The following is a 7,813-nucleotide window of genomic DNA, read 5'->3' as shown; positions in this document are numbered from 1 at the left end:
GAAATTTTCCCTTAACAGACACAGAAGGACAGATTTTTATCTGCCTATCTATCCAAGTGTGTAGCTCCTGCACAAAGCTATACCACTTTATACCAAAAAAGAATATATCCCAGTGTCTCCAGATCCAGATCAGCAAGGTACACCATTTTCTGAAAGCAATTAAATTATATTACCATAAAAGTGAGAATATTTTCTTACAGTACAACCAACAACTTTGCTAACAATTACAATATTGCATGCTTTCCCCTTTCTTCCTTTGCAAACTAAAAATATCACTTAACATCTTCGCTGTGACAAACACCTTCAGATGTTTTTTATTGCTTCTCTATTCTGCCTCTTTACTGTCATTTTCTTTGAAAGGGTGAGCCTTGTGCTTAGACAAGCCCACAGATAGGTTGCCATTAACTGCAGTGTCATTTAGGCCAACCTAGATTACCCACTAACCTCTTGGGAGTCCTCAGACCTTGTACCAAAGCCACATTAACTGGAGAAAACGGTAGATGTCTGAGGTAAGTCTGAAGGCAGGTTACATGGACACTGTCTGTGCCCATGTGCAAATTTAAGCAACGAGATACTCAAGTCTAAAAGCTGAATAAAAGCTTTAAAACAAGATTACAGTGATTAATGTCCTACACACCATGGATTATATTCCTTAATTTCACCATGCTCTGGCCTTGTCTTTCTGCTGGACGTCCCCAGAGCCCCTTTGATGAAGTGGTAACTGGCAGCACTGTTAATCTGATGAGTGCAACAACCATCTCCTGTTCAGGGGCAGCGTAAAAACAGCACTGAAGATACTCTTTGAGACAGATAACCAAAACTAGAGAAGTCAACACCCAAAACACAGGCCAGAATGCAGGGCTAGAGCAGGAGCAGAGCTGTGCTGAATGTCTCGGTGTTTCTGGAGGGTTTGAGAGTTATTGCTTGGAGCTGCATGTGTGTAAGAGATAAGCCACAAAAAAATACCACAAGAGCACAAAAAGAAGGCAACGAGGACACGAGACACAGCTGGAGAGGCACGTGACTAGGAATACCAAGATGGGACTGATGTTTCCACTAGAAGGTCGGCAGGAACTACGAGAAAAGCCACTTTCCATGAACACAGTGGGACTCACACAGCAGAAGAAAAAAAAATTTAGGTAATCCTGCACAAAAATAGTGAGACCTAATCAACAAACACAACCCACAAAAGCCTCAAATACTAGTTTAAATAAAAAGTTAGACCATTTTTTACTATCTCTTCCCCCCGCTCTCCCCCCCTCCATTCCCCCACTTTAAATCAGCTTTTTTGCTCCAATAATCATGAACCTTGTTTGATAAAGAGTGGAGTCCAGGCTGGCAAGGACAGTTGGGTTCGATTTTGGTTGGCAGCTTCACAGCTGTCTTTATTCTCCAGACTCCTGAAAAGCACTTCCAAAAGTCTGTGGTTATATTTGTCCATCACCACAGACACAGACCAGCCAGGCACTCACAGGTCTGGGTACCACTGTCTAATTCCACTGCAGACCAAGTTAGAAGAAACCTCCCTCATGGAAAGATACTTTTAATGAGATTCCTTCATGTAAGCCAGTGCCTAACAAAGACACAGGAGCCAAGGCACCACAAATAGAACCATCAACCATTCCACTCAAGAGTCTTTGCGTAGGCACTGGGGTAATGATGACAGGCCAGAGAGAGTTGCCAGAATTAGGGCAAAGCAGCTCTTGCCAGAAACTGAGGTTCCCATGAGCAATAGCTCCTTTCAGCAACACCCAATGTAACAACGTGCAAATTCAGGGCAGCTTCATCCTCACGAGGACCCAGAGAAAGTGAGAAGCCACAGGCAGGATCAGGCTTACTCAGAGCCCCAGATGGCCTCTGCTGTGTCCTGTGCCTGCCTGCACCCATATGAGCTGTCTTCGCTCCTTTCCTTTCCCTTCTCCTCCTCACATCCTGTTGCTTCAGTTCCCACTTTATAAAACTAAAGGCTTAACTTTACTTCTTGGGCCCCGCACCACAGATGATAACCATAGTCTGACTTCCTTCCAAGGTGCATTCTCCCCTTTTCTGTCAAAGGGGACACTACCTGGAGCAGCAAGACAAGTTCCACTTGAGAAGGAAAAAAATTGTCCTGCTGGACTGCAATATCAATAATGAACTTCAGTAACTCCAGGGTTAAAGTTGGTAACAAAGCAAAGTTTAGGTCAGCATGTGTTTAAGCGATCAGCTAAAACAGGGACAGAGGTGTCATAGTATCATCTAAGGAAGCTCCTTTTTTTTTTCCCCCCTCTCTTTTTGGCCTTTGGAAAAAGCATAGTCATAGCTAGATCTCATATGTTGCACAATAATTGAAAATTTCGTAGAGAATTCCAGAGAAAATTGGTAAATTGTTAGCAGACTGTACTCCATGAGCTTGTCAGCATTTCTATTTTCTTTTTTTTCCTTTCTTTTTTTTTTTTTTTTTAATTTGGTTTAATTTTGTGTTCCATCGTCATTTTGTTTCATAATTCGTGTGTCAGCAACTCTGGTCATCTTGTAACCCTCTGATTTGAGAAAAGCATAAAAAGAAGCTATTTCTAAAGCAAACAGGATTTTCCCCCTTCACTATTCCAGGAAACAGAAATTCTTCCCAAAAGCCATCATTAAGAAAAAGTCAGAAAGAGTTCAGATTTTTATGAGTGAACCAAATAAGCTGCTACAGCATTAAAAACAATCTGGAATTTAGCTTATGAAGTTCTAGATCTTTTGGTAGAAAAGAAACTGCTGACTGATAGTGTTTCCTTCTCATGAAAACAGATTGTATTCAAAGCATTTCAAACAGCTTTAGAGTAAATTTTCAATTAAAGCTATGAAAGTAAGTAGTGCTTAACTTTGCTCTTCCACTTGCTATCTGTAACCATCTTACCCAAAAGTAGATGTCTTTTTCTTGACAATTTGGGTCCTTGTCTGTTCAAAGTGGCAAGTCTCCACCCTTTGGACTGTACTGACTCTTCACATAAGCAAACAAGACATGGCAATTTTGTTCTCTGCGGATCAATGCCCAAGTGTGGTCTCCTAAGGAAAATTTGGAGGCGGAATGAGAGCCAGCAGAGGGAGTATCATAATAACTCCCCTGTGGGAACATTTCTTGTAGAAGAATCCAGAGACTTCAATTGGTCTCAGGACCCTATTGTGTTAAGAAATATACGTGCCTACAGTAAGCACGCTTACATTGTTTTACTACATTTTCCATGCAGGCAATGGATTTTTTGCAAAGGTCATTGAGTCCAAGCCAGTCACCACTGGGAATATAAATTGTGTGTTCTTCACATTGAATCATAGAGAGGGGGTGGGTGGGAGAAGTGAGAGACAGATTTGCAGCTTTCTTCTTTTTCTTATTTAAAATTATTATGGCTATTACTCTTTATAACACCAATATTCCTGGTTCTTCTATAATGCTTGACATCCAGTAGTCTCAAAATATATTAAAAAGAAAGTACTACTGTCCTAGAAGAAATCTAAGCCTAGGAAAGCAAATTGATGTTCATGCACCCCAGTTCATAAATATGTACCAGGAAGAAGAAAAACTGTTTCAAGAGCAAACGTTTGATATGCCCTCAAACATCTGAAAACAGCTTTTGCCCTCCAGTAAAACTCAGGATGCCCATGGGGAGAAATCCAGACCTTCCCCACTGGGAACCTGACTTCAGCAGAGTGGCCATTTCATAATGGAGGGAACTACAGTTTGTGCTCATCTGCCACCTCAGTGGTGTGGTCTTTTTTTTCAGTGGGTCCACCTGTTTTTTGAGTTTCATCTGCCCTCAGAGGTTTACAGGCACTAAAGTCCATTTGATTTTCCTCCATTGGGGAAGTTAATGGCTTCAACTCTGAGACCAAGTCTGTTACTGGGAGAAACTTGTCCATGAGAAGCACTGCCATGAAGGAGCCTGGCCTGCAATGGGATGCAGAATAGCAATTCCACTGCCTATTCAACAAGCTGAAAGCCCAGCTCTTATACATCCATCAAAGTCCATTTTAATTGGGAGCCTAAAGCTATTTTACTCATCAGTAATAAAGGAGCAATTAAGTTCACAGCCAAAAATGAATTAATGAGATACTGCAAACAAGTTAATTAACTCCTTCATGGGTATTCAGCTAGAAACCACACAAAAAAACCCACAGGGTGCGCTAATTACTTCAGGGGTCTGACTAAAATGAAACAAAAAAATAGATAACCACAACAGTTGGAGCAAAGGCTAGAAGTCTGTCATTAAGCCATCTTCTCTCATATACAGTAAGCATAGGAAGCTGTGTATGACACTGCACACATGGAAATGCCTGTATGCCTATGTACAACTCATCAAGAACAGCGTCAAATTTGGTAACACTAAAACTGAACCTATTTGCTCCAGTTACTTTGGCAAATATTCTGGGGGGGGGCACTCCCCTTACCCTAAGGAGAAGAGTTTGGCAAAAGAGTTGGTCTGTTTAAATAGCCTTTAAGGGAAAGTAGAGGTCTAGCAAGTATGGCCTGGAAAAGACAGCATGAGGTATGTGATGTTGTGCAGTGCCTGGCCAAGGCTGACTTACGTGGCATAGCTTGAGGAAGAACAAGAGGGTCTCTGTGTATATATTTAGGAGGTTAAACTGTCATCCTTGACAATTTACATTAACTGTACAATATTTCATTGCCACAAGCTCAGGAATCCATAAAACCATTGGGACCAATTTGCTTGTTGGGCCCAATCCCTGTGTTTTGGTCATTTATGGCCATGCAAAGGACAGACAAAATTCTACCGGTACAGGCAGAGGACAGTTTTACTGAGACTTTTTTGCCCTGGTCCAAACATTACACTTGAAATTTAGAGAAGCAGAAAATCAAGCCCTTTCCACGTGGTGGCAAAATACAGCTGCTTTTCACATCTCAAAACTTAGGCTATTTTTAAGTAAAAAGCTGAAGGTTCTCGGTGCTCACAGTGGAGTGTCAGCCTGCAGAATTCAATAACCAATCCAGGAAACCCATTTTGACATCTAGTTTCAAAGAGGGTATTGTAAACAAAGAGCAAGCCCACAGAACAATATCATTCTTGATCCCCATTTAAGTAGCAGGAACACAGAAAACCTCAGAAGTGGAGACATCTGTATTTATGTAGAGTGCTTTCCCTGCCTCTTTGTAGTCCATTAAATTGCAAATGGTGAAATGGAATTTCTTTTTTGAGTAGATTAGCCCTTGCATCTTAAGCCACCGCAAATACAACAATGCCACTACAAAAATATGAGAAGGACACCTTCTGAAAGCTGCAGAAGCATTACAATATTTGTTTACAGTTAATAGCCTGGTATTTCAGCCCAGCCTCACAGCAGCTTGCAGCAGCCACTACTGGCTTTATTGGAGTTTGTCTTAAGTTAGAGAGGAGTGAGACCGGAATCAGACCACGAGGACAGCATTTATATATGACAGCTCATCCAGAACCTGACCTCAAAAGTCTTTTACTTTATTTGGATGCAGTCTGCAGCAAGACTTCTCATTCATATACATGTACACACACTTTTTACTTTTTCCTGTTAAGGCAAGCTAGGACTAGAGGCCATCACATAAAGCCAGGTATAATAAACAACAGGACAGTGAGTTGTTATTGACAAGATTAGGAGGGGGAAAAAAAAAGAGGTTTTCTTTTTTCTCTCTTTATATGTGCTTATCTAAACAAAGGCTACCAAGCCTATAAAAGAATATTTTGGAAGAAATAGAGCTTGGGATTCATCTTGTCAAAATGATGGCTAAGTCTTCTATCTGCCTGTCAGCACAAGTATTATCCATAGATTGACAGAAAGCATTTGTTAACTAACTTGGTCTAGTATAGCAAAAAATATTTATTGCATGCAACGTGCTTTTCTACAGGAAATAGGCTAATGCTTATTGTGGTCACTAAACCCTTCTCTCTGACACTAAGTAGGTTGTGCCCAGGGACAAAGACATATGATTTTTAATGCTGCAAATCACTTTCATTCCCAGATCGAAATTATTCTGCTTGCATGTATTTATTTTCCTTTCCAGTGTATTTTGACTGATTTTAAAAGGAGGCTCATGAAGTCACCAGCACACCCAAAGCTTATATGTGTTTTGAATACTGGATTGTGACCCCCACTGTTTGCATGTGTGTGTTACTGCTATAACTTTGCACTGTCTCAGTGAGTAGTTTGCTGCAGTTTGCCCTGGGGAAGATAAGCCAGAGTGCATAATCTATGCACCCTGCAGGACTTGAGGCTGTTGAAATGCATATGCTATCTCTTAGGGAAGAAAAAAAAAACACCCCAAAAACACAGGGCTCCAAACTGATCTTCAGCTGTATCAAAACAAAGAAACAGAGGCAAAATAATTATTGACTCCTGTTTTTACTCTTCTCAACATTTCTCATTCAGTGCTATAGGAGAAAAAAGTGAGATTTTCTGACTCATAAAAAGGATGCGTAACTGTTTTTTATTTATTTATGAAGCTGCATGCTCAATTAATGGTAGCAGGACATTAATTGTAGCAGGACCTTTCTTCTTGGAAGCAGGATAGAGGAGCAGAAAGTCTTCCCTTCTGCTGAGAGAAATAGTCACATGGCTTCCACCTCTGCCTCTTGAGGAGGTGCAGTTACAAAAATATAGTGTCACAGTCATGCTAAATACAGCTTAGTGGAAAACCTAGTGGAAGAACTAGATTCAGGGGCACCTGGACTTTATTCCAGTTTGGTCATTGACTTTAGCAGGATGAAGTGACTGCCTCTTTGTCTGCTCCCCTCCCCCGCCCTCTAGTAAATAAATTATAGTCATAACTTCTTATAAATAGCATTTATGCTGCAGAAATATTACACTGACCCGCAAGCCTACTGTCAGGTCTGACTAACATTTGAAGCACACGCTGAGCAGGGCAAAGTACTGCTGCTAACAGTCATAAACTGTTGGGGTTTGAGCTGTACTGATACGGCAGTGCTTTGGTCTCAGTTTTATATTTTACAGCCACACTCCTCTGCTCTTATCAAAATGTGGTATATAACTGCCAGCCCTGAGGAGTTCCTGTGCACAAGCTCCTGCCAAGCTCATGCCACATTCCCCACACAGCATCGCCTCCTGAGCTCTTGCTCTGCACGTAGTAGATGGTGTTGACTTTGACAAAGAAAGCACTAAGGATTATTTTAAAAGGCTGCAAAAACACTTGCTTTCCTGGCATCTCCTTTGGGCTGAACAGCACTCATTTCTACTCCCTGAAAGCAGCAAAGATGTTCTTCCTCCTACTGCTCTGACTAATATGTATTTTCAGATAACTCTGTTTTTCTTATGGAAGAATCTAAAACATACATGGGAAGTATAGAATGTACTTATCAGTGGTCAGGAAAAATAGTTCTGCTTTCCTCTAGAAGGTGTAGTATTTCAATATTACCACAGCATAGACACCCAAAAAGAAAAAAGATCTAGTCTATTCCCAACAGCAGACTTTCCCAGCATAAGGGCAAAGAAAAAAAAAAAAAAAAAAAAGACAAAAAAATTCGCAACAGATCAAAGCCCAAGAAGATTAGCTCTTTTTTCTTTTTCAAACAAAGCTTTTTTTTTTTTACCTCTTCAGACCACATAATTCTGGATTTTTCCCTGCTGTGGAAAAATTAAAAAAAAAAAAAATAGTTTTAAACAAAGCAGGTATTCGAATGGTTTAACATCAAATGTCTTCTTAACTTGCATTGCTATACGTGCTGATCTTAGGCCATGAGATTAAGGACTTGTGCCAAGTATGTCAGTTCTTTCTAGGGACAAGCTTTTGGAGAGGGAGAATAAAACATTGGCACCACAGTTATGTCAAAACTTTGTTAACCTGGCT

Source organism: Corvus hawaiiensis, chromosome 3 (genome assembly GCF_020740725.1).
Source record: "Corvus hawaiiensis isolate bCorHaw1 chromosome 3, bCorHaw1.pri.cur, whole genome shotgun sequence".
Lineage (NCBI taxonomy): Eukaryota > Metazoa > Chordata > Aves > Passeriformes > Corvidae > Corvus > Corvus hawaiiensis.
This window is presented reverse-complemented; position numbering follows the sequence as displayed.